The following is a 6391-nucleotide window of genomic DNA, read 5'->3' on the forward strand; positions in this document are numbered from 1 at the left end:
CAGTCATTTTCGAGATATATGAGGAACTAAATCGAGAAAATTTATGTTTCATGAGAATAAGCCCTTTTTTAAAATTAGTCTGAGTTCTCCATCGCCGAATTTATTATTTTTGTAATCCTCATGAAATTTTGAATAAATTATTCATTTACATCAAGAAGAGCGCTGCGAGCAGCTGTTTTCGAGATATATTCAAAACAGAATCGTAGAAAAATCGCTCGTTCAACAAGGGAGTAACCGCCATATTGAATAAAATACCTACTTTTAGGTATAAAAGTTTCCCTATAACCGAGCCAATTTGACTCATAAAACATTTGTTCACTATATGTAGATGAAACTTTTATACCACTTTTAGAAAATATACGTTGGTTTTTAGTTTAATTATGAAATATATATGAACATTCATTCCTCTCCCCCGCTGACCCGTTCATTTCGTATTAACGAATGTGGTATACCTACTTTCACGGTTGTGAGCCAATTTGACTCATAGAATGATTTAACAGTTAATTGCATAACATAAAATTTATCGGCTCTATCATTCCTCACAAACAATATTTGTGTGTATGTGAGTGGTGGTAAATCAACGGTTCCGAATACGCTTTCGCTCGAATGCTCATTTTCGAACAAAGAACGGATGCTTAGTTGGCAGTATACGTCTGAGGAACTAAGAAATGAATATAGAGAAGAGGACGAGAACACACTCATTCATGCTATATGACATGACAGAAATTCATGCTACTGATTCACGAAAGAACAGTCAAGTTCAACAATCATGCATCAGAAGCAGATGTACAAACCATTGTGTTAATTAATTGTGTTGTGTTAACAGACACGTTCGCAGAAAATCTGTTTCAAAACAAGAGTTTGTCTATAAAAAATATTTTCCGCGATTGTTTTGATAGTAAACATTTAATTTAAATTGATTTGGAACTTTTTCTTTAAAAAAAAACTTCAATTTTCTTGTGTAAGTCAAATTGGCTCACTCCAGTAGAAATAGGTTTATAACCAAAATTCGTATATCTAGTGTTAAACAATTCATGAGAATGTTGACTTAATGCTTCACAGTCTCAAAAAATATTCCTTTCAAATTGATTCTTGAGCGGCTTTGGAATCCTGAAATACTGTGTATTTCATGATGATTACATAAATAGTAAATTCGGCGATGGAGAACCCAGACTAGTTAAAAAAAGGGCATATTCTCATAAACTATCTATTTTCTAGATTTAGATCCTCATAAATTTCGAAAATGTCTGCATTTAGAAAGTAGCTTTCTAAAAGCTTTTCCGTTGAACGTAGTTTGGAGAATAATATTTCATTGCTCAGATACATTCATTCCTATAGAACATCGTTTTTCGAAAATTGTTAAAAAGTTTTTCCTCGGGAAACTTTTTCATTTGTCATCTCTCGAATTTTCTAAAACATTCATTATTTTATTGCAAGTTGACGTTATTTGTTATATGCAATTTAAAAAAATCGTTGGGCAAAATAACTGAGAATTTTGAAAAATAAATTTTATTTTTGATTTCAAGAAAAATCAGAAGATATTTTTTTCAGTGCATTTTTTTTCAGAAAGTTCAACTGATTACTTACAATTTCTTCTAAGACCAATTTTTTTTAGAAGCTATAGATTTCTAGTTATAATTATTTGAAAATAATGTGGCTAAACACGTATACGGCCTTTTCTAAATTTAGTCTTGAGTGACAAAAATCTCTAGACCAGTGAAAAATACTTCATTTGCTATACCGATCACACATGTAAAGTCTCATGCATATCCAAGAGGGGGTCGTACCAGAATCTTGCCATTTCTGGACGATTTGGCGTGGAATTGCTCTGCTTCTAAGCTACCTGATTCTGAGGAATTTCGGCAACCGTCAGAAGGTTGGCTGCATTCCGGCTGCTGTCAAAATTATCCAGGCGAAATTGCGTCACGTGTCTTGTTTATTTCTGTCCTCTTCATTTTTTCTTTATTTTTTACTTCATTTGATATTCGTCAATCCTGCATGTACATACAAATAACGAATCATGAGACGAAGTAAATGAGATTTACATGTGAATATGTTTGGTAGTGGAAAAGCAATGTTATTGGCAATAACATTTTCCATAATTAGGTTATATGATGGGCAATGTACTTTTTTATTGAAAAAATAAAACCAAGATGCTAAAAATGTAGAACCGATTCAAAACGGTTCTGCCAATCTTATATGGCAAGAATCCGACAGAAACATAACCGTTAATAACCGCTATGCGAAATTCTCTGCCGGAAACGGTTGTTGCATTGTTACCAGATTTTTGCCGGAATTCTGCCAGACATAGCCAGCCGTATGGGGGGAAATCTGCCCGCCGCGTACAAATGGGTAGCTGCTAGCGGTTTTTGTTAATTTTTTGTGGTTTGGAATAATCTGCGAACAATTCCAACGTCTGGTACGTTATTTCGAATTTTGCATAAAAATGGTCAAACGTTGAGAACCGTCCGACAGCCGTGAGTAAGTTGCACAAGCCAATACTTTTCATAACTCAGCATCGTGCTCACCAACTGCCCGCCAGGCATCAATTTGTGATGATCTTGAAATTTTACCGTACAGAATTAGTTTAGATCATTAGGCACGTCGGCCGGTTTTTCGATGGAGTTCTGCAGTCGATTTCGGGAGGCTGCAACGAGTTGACATTGAACTTAACTAGCCGGATCACACGCTTCGTGATCAGCCGTGTTGCTCACTGGTGGAGACATGATGGGTAACCAGTGTGAGATTGGTGCAATTTTCATCGCACGTTCATTTGGAGATGATGTCCATTGGAAACCAGCGTCCGATGGTTATCGCATCGATCCCATTAGCGGTTTTTATGCCATCGCGCGCATCGTGCAATTAGCATCAATCATCGCGCGGTGATGAGGTGAGCTCGAAATGTCAACCTGCGATCAAATTTTTGATTTGTTATGAAAAGTGTTCCACATTGGGTGTTAAATTCGTATGACACGGATCCTCGAAATATGGGTCAAAGTTGTAGTCGTGCAGCAAAATTACGAAGCACTGCTGATGAGCTGCCGGCCTGACAGCCAAATGCCGAGCGGTTTGATCGAATACAATACCGTAATTAAAAATAAACATGCGTCACGCCACACTTTTGCATGAACCGACATGTGCGCAACCGAACATTTGGCTCAAGAAGACTAGGTTTCGGATTGTACGCAGTTTGCGGTTATGCAGCCTACGGCTACGCTCATTACAATTGTTTGAATAATCCATTAGTGCTACAAAGGAAGTTGAGACCGCCCAAGTAGCCGTTGAATTCAAAATTGTAGTACATTCACATGAGACTTCCGCGAAGACAGAACATTTAGAAAGTGTTTATTAGTAAAAGTATCTATTCTAAGTGATAACCGGTATTTCGTCCAGATGGGAATAGATGGGAATGATGTTGTATTTAAACGACAACAATAACGAACTTACTGAGGTAAAAGTACTGTGAATTGAGCCTATCAGCATCCATTTTTAGTAGCAGTTTAATAATAAAACCTTCAACTTACCTGAAAGAGAAAATGAAAAATCATCAATTAATATTATGTCGCTACCGTATATTATTTGATTTTAAATATATTTATATACAGGACATCTCATAAAATATGGAAAAGTTATGAGTAGAACGGCTGTTTTCTAAGCGTATCAACCAAAAAAACCTAATAGTAGCCTTCAAATATATCTAAGTCTTTCGAGTCTCGATTTGGGCATCGTCGAGAAATTAAGGCGTACTGAAAACACTAGGTTTTGTGGGTTAAGTCATATAGATTTTTTTTTATTCATAATGTTTTATTTCGGCTCATTCCCTTTTCGACTTGACGTAGCCGTTTAAAAAAAAAACATATTTGTTTTATTGCTGAATCTTGTTGTCATTTTCTTTCTTGGCGGAGAGGCGTCTTCCTGGCTATCCAGAGAATGAAGGGGGACCAGGGGCTCACTATTCAGTCTCCCGTCCATTGGTTCGATGTAACTGTTGTTGGTTGTAGTTGGGGTACCTTGTCCTACATAGGGTATAACTGGTTTCGTTGAGGAGCAAGAGTACTGGAGTTTTTTGGGGTTGGTGTGGAGGGAGCGCTGTTGTCCTTTGGTGCAGATGTTTTCTTGTTCAGTTTTTCACATAGCTTACCATAGTGAACGGCATTTTGCCAATATTGACATGTGGCCATCTGATTGTCATAGGTAACAAGTGATTTGCAAGGAATTCTTGTATCTTGGCCGAAATTCACGTAAGAAGGTATAGCATTCTTCAAGCGCATGCGTAACAAACGTACGCCATTTAAAATACCTGGGAAAAAGTTCTTCCACTTTTCTTTGGCGATGGAAACAATCTCTCCGTACTGGGACATAGTTTTCCGAATATAAGGATTGCAGACGCTTGAGGGTAGATCATGCACACGCACTTCTATAGCACCATCTGCCATATACACTGGTATGTTGCACTTGATGTTTTCATGCTCCACATAGTGCGCATTGTTGTTGTCTTTAGCGAATTGAATTGCATCCAACTCTTTATGAAACTGGATGTAAACAACTTTTCTTTCTTTTTGCATTGAAGTAAATGCACACGTTTAATATCAAGATGCATTTGCTCTTTAAGCAAGCCTTCAAGTTCTCGTATCGAAGATCGAATTCTGCACTGCCTGAAGTCAACAATAATTGTGTTGTTTCGTAGTGGCGGCGGTAGCTTTTGTTTGTATTGACTTGGATGGAATGTGAAAGCGAACTCAAGTCAAATAGATGATTACATCTACCGAACCGGGAATGTTTGACATAAATTCTGCAAACTTGATCAGAGACAACATTGCTGCTTTTAAATATGCCTAAGTTTATCAAAATTCGTTGATTATCTTCGAGAAGTTTAAGCCTATAGGCTGCTCAGCGGTTTATGTTGAACCCTTAGGTGGCGTTAGCAGTTTAACATAAACTGCTGACGCACTGATGAGCTGAATGCGAAACGTAAAAATAAAATTTAGTCATGTGCACTTTAGCACAAAACGGTACACATGAGGTACAAAACCCCAGAATGACTACAATCTGTTGGCGGCCAGTATGCCGTCAATTTGTTTAGCTCTTTCGGCACGTCAGGATAGACATGGCACTTCGGTGCAATTCAAGTGATTTGTAAATAGTAAATACTTTACGTCTGCTCAGCGGTTTATGTTGAACCGTTAGGTGGCGTTAGCAGTTCAACATAAAATGCTGACGCACTGATGTGCTGTAAGTAGTTTAAATAAATATAATTACGGAATTACTTTCAACTTGAAAATGCTGCCATCATTTGGTTTACATATGCCATATTCGAAAGATTATGTTGCCAAAAACGCTACGTGCTAAAATCGGTCCGAGGCAAAATGTCATGAAAAAGGATGCTGTACACAGTATTTTTGGTACTTAGATACAATTGTATGTAACAGTATGAAAAATCGTGTTTCACGTTGCTCCCAAGCATTGCTTTGTCATACAATGTACAAAACTCCTACTGCTGGAAAGGGGGAAAAAGTCGCTTACACAAAAATGTCGACATCTCCGTTGAAAATGGACGGATTTTAACAATCTATGGCTTGTTTGATAGCTATTAGCGTGTGGAATCTAAATCTGGAAACGTACGTGGTCAAGTGTGACAGATACTTCTCACATAAAACTTCGCTAAACTCAAAAAGTAAACATACGATCTCAAAACCATTCAATAGCGTTCTGGGTGACGGGAAGACCTTTCATTTGAGACTAGTTTGATAAAATCGCTCCAGCCATCTCTGAGATCTCGACCTCTTTGTTGACAACACACATACAGACCCACACACATACACACACGGACATTTGCTCAGTTCGTCGACCTGAATCGATTGGTATATGACATTCGGCCCTCCGGGTCTCGGAAATTTTTTTTTAAGTTTTAGCGATTTCTATACCTATTTTTTATATTTATAAAAAAATAAATAATATAGATTTAAATGTGGTAACCATGCACGCTTTGCGAAATTGAACAAAGCATGCTGCGAACGGATCGAAGCCGGGGTATTTTCTTCTTCCGGACCGCACGTACCGACGCGTAACAGTTTTGCATCATCATTTTGAATGACGATTTGAATGTTTTGACACTAACCGTTCTATAGTTTCGGAATCGGAAGTCGGATCTGGATGAAATTGCATCGTATCTTGTAAGACAATAATTGCTCTAATTTGAATTATGATTGGTGAAATTCGGTTTATCCGTTGCTGAGAAATCGAAGTGATTTTCGTTTTTGGAGCTTTCGGAAGTGGAGTTTTGTATATTCACTAACTAACAAGGTCTGCCAACTAGATGAATTTAGCAGTAAGTTTTATAAAAATTTGCACCTAGTTTCGCCATCGCTTGTGAAGAAATACTCATGAAATT

At 37.4% G+C, this 6391-nt stretch overlaps 1 protein-coding gene across 8 annotated transcripts in view; it reads right to left on the reverse strand.

Annotated features, from left to right (window-relative positions):
• LOC131438003 (A disintegrin and metalloproteinase with thrombospondin motifs like) overlaps positions 1-6391 on the reverse strand; it is a 432210-nt gene that overhangs the window by 223904 nt on the left and 201915 nt on the right. The window lies entirely within an intron of this gene.

Source organism: Malaya genurostris, chromosome 3 (genome assembly GCF_030247185.1).
Source record: "Malaya genurostris strain Urasoe2022 chromosome 3, Malgen_1.1, whole genome shotgun sequence".
NCBI lineage: Eukaryota > Metazoa > Arthropoda > Insecta > Diptera > Culicidae > Malaya > Malaya genurostris.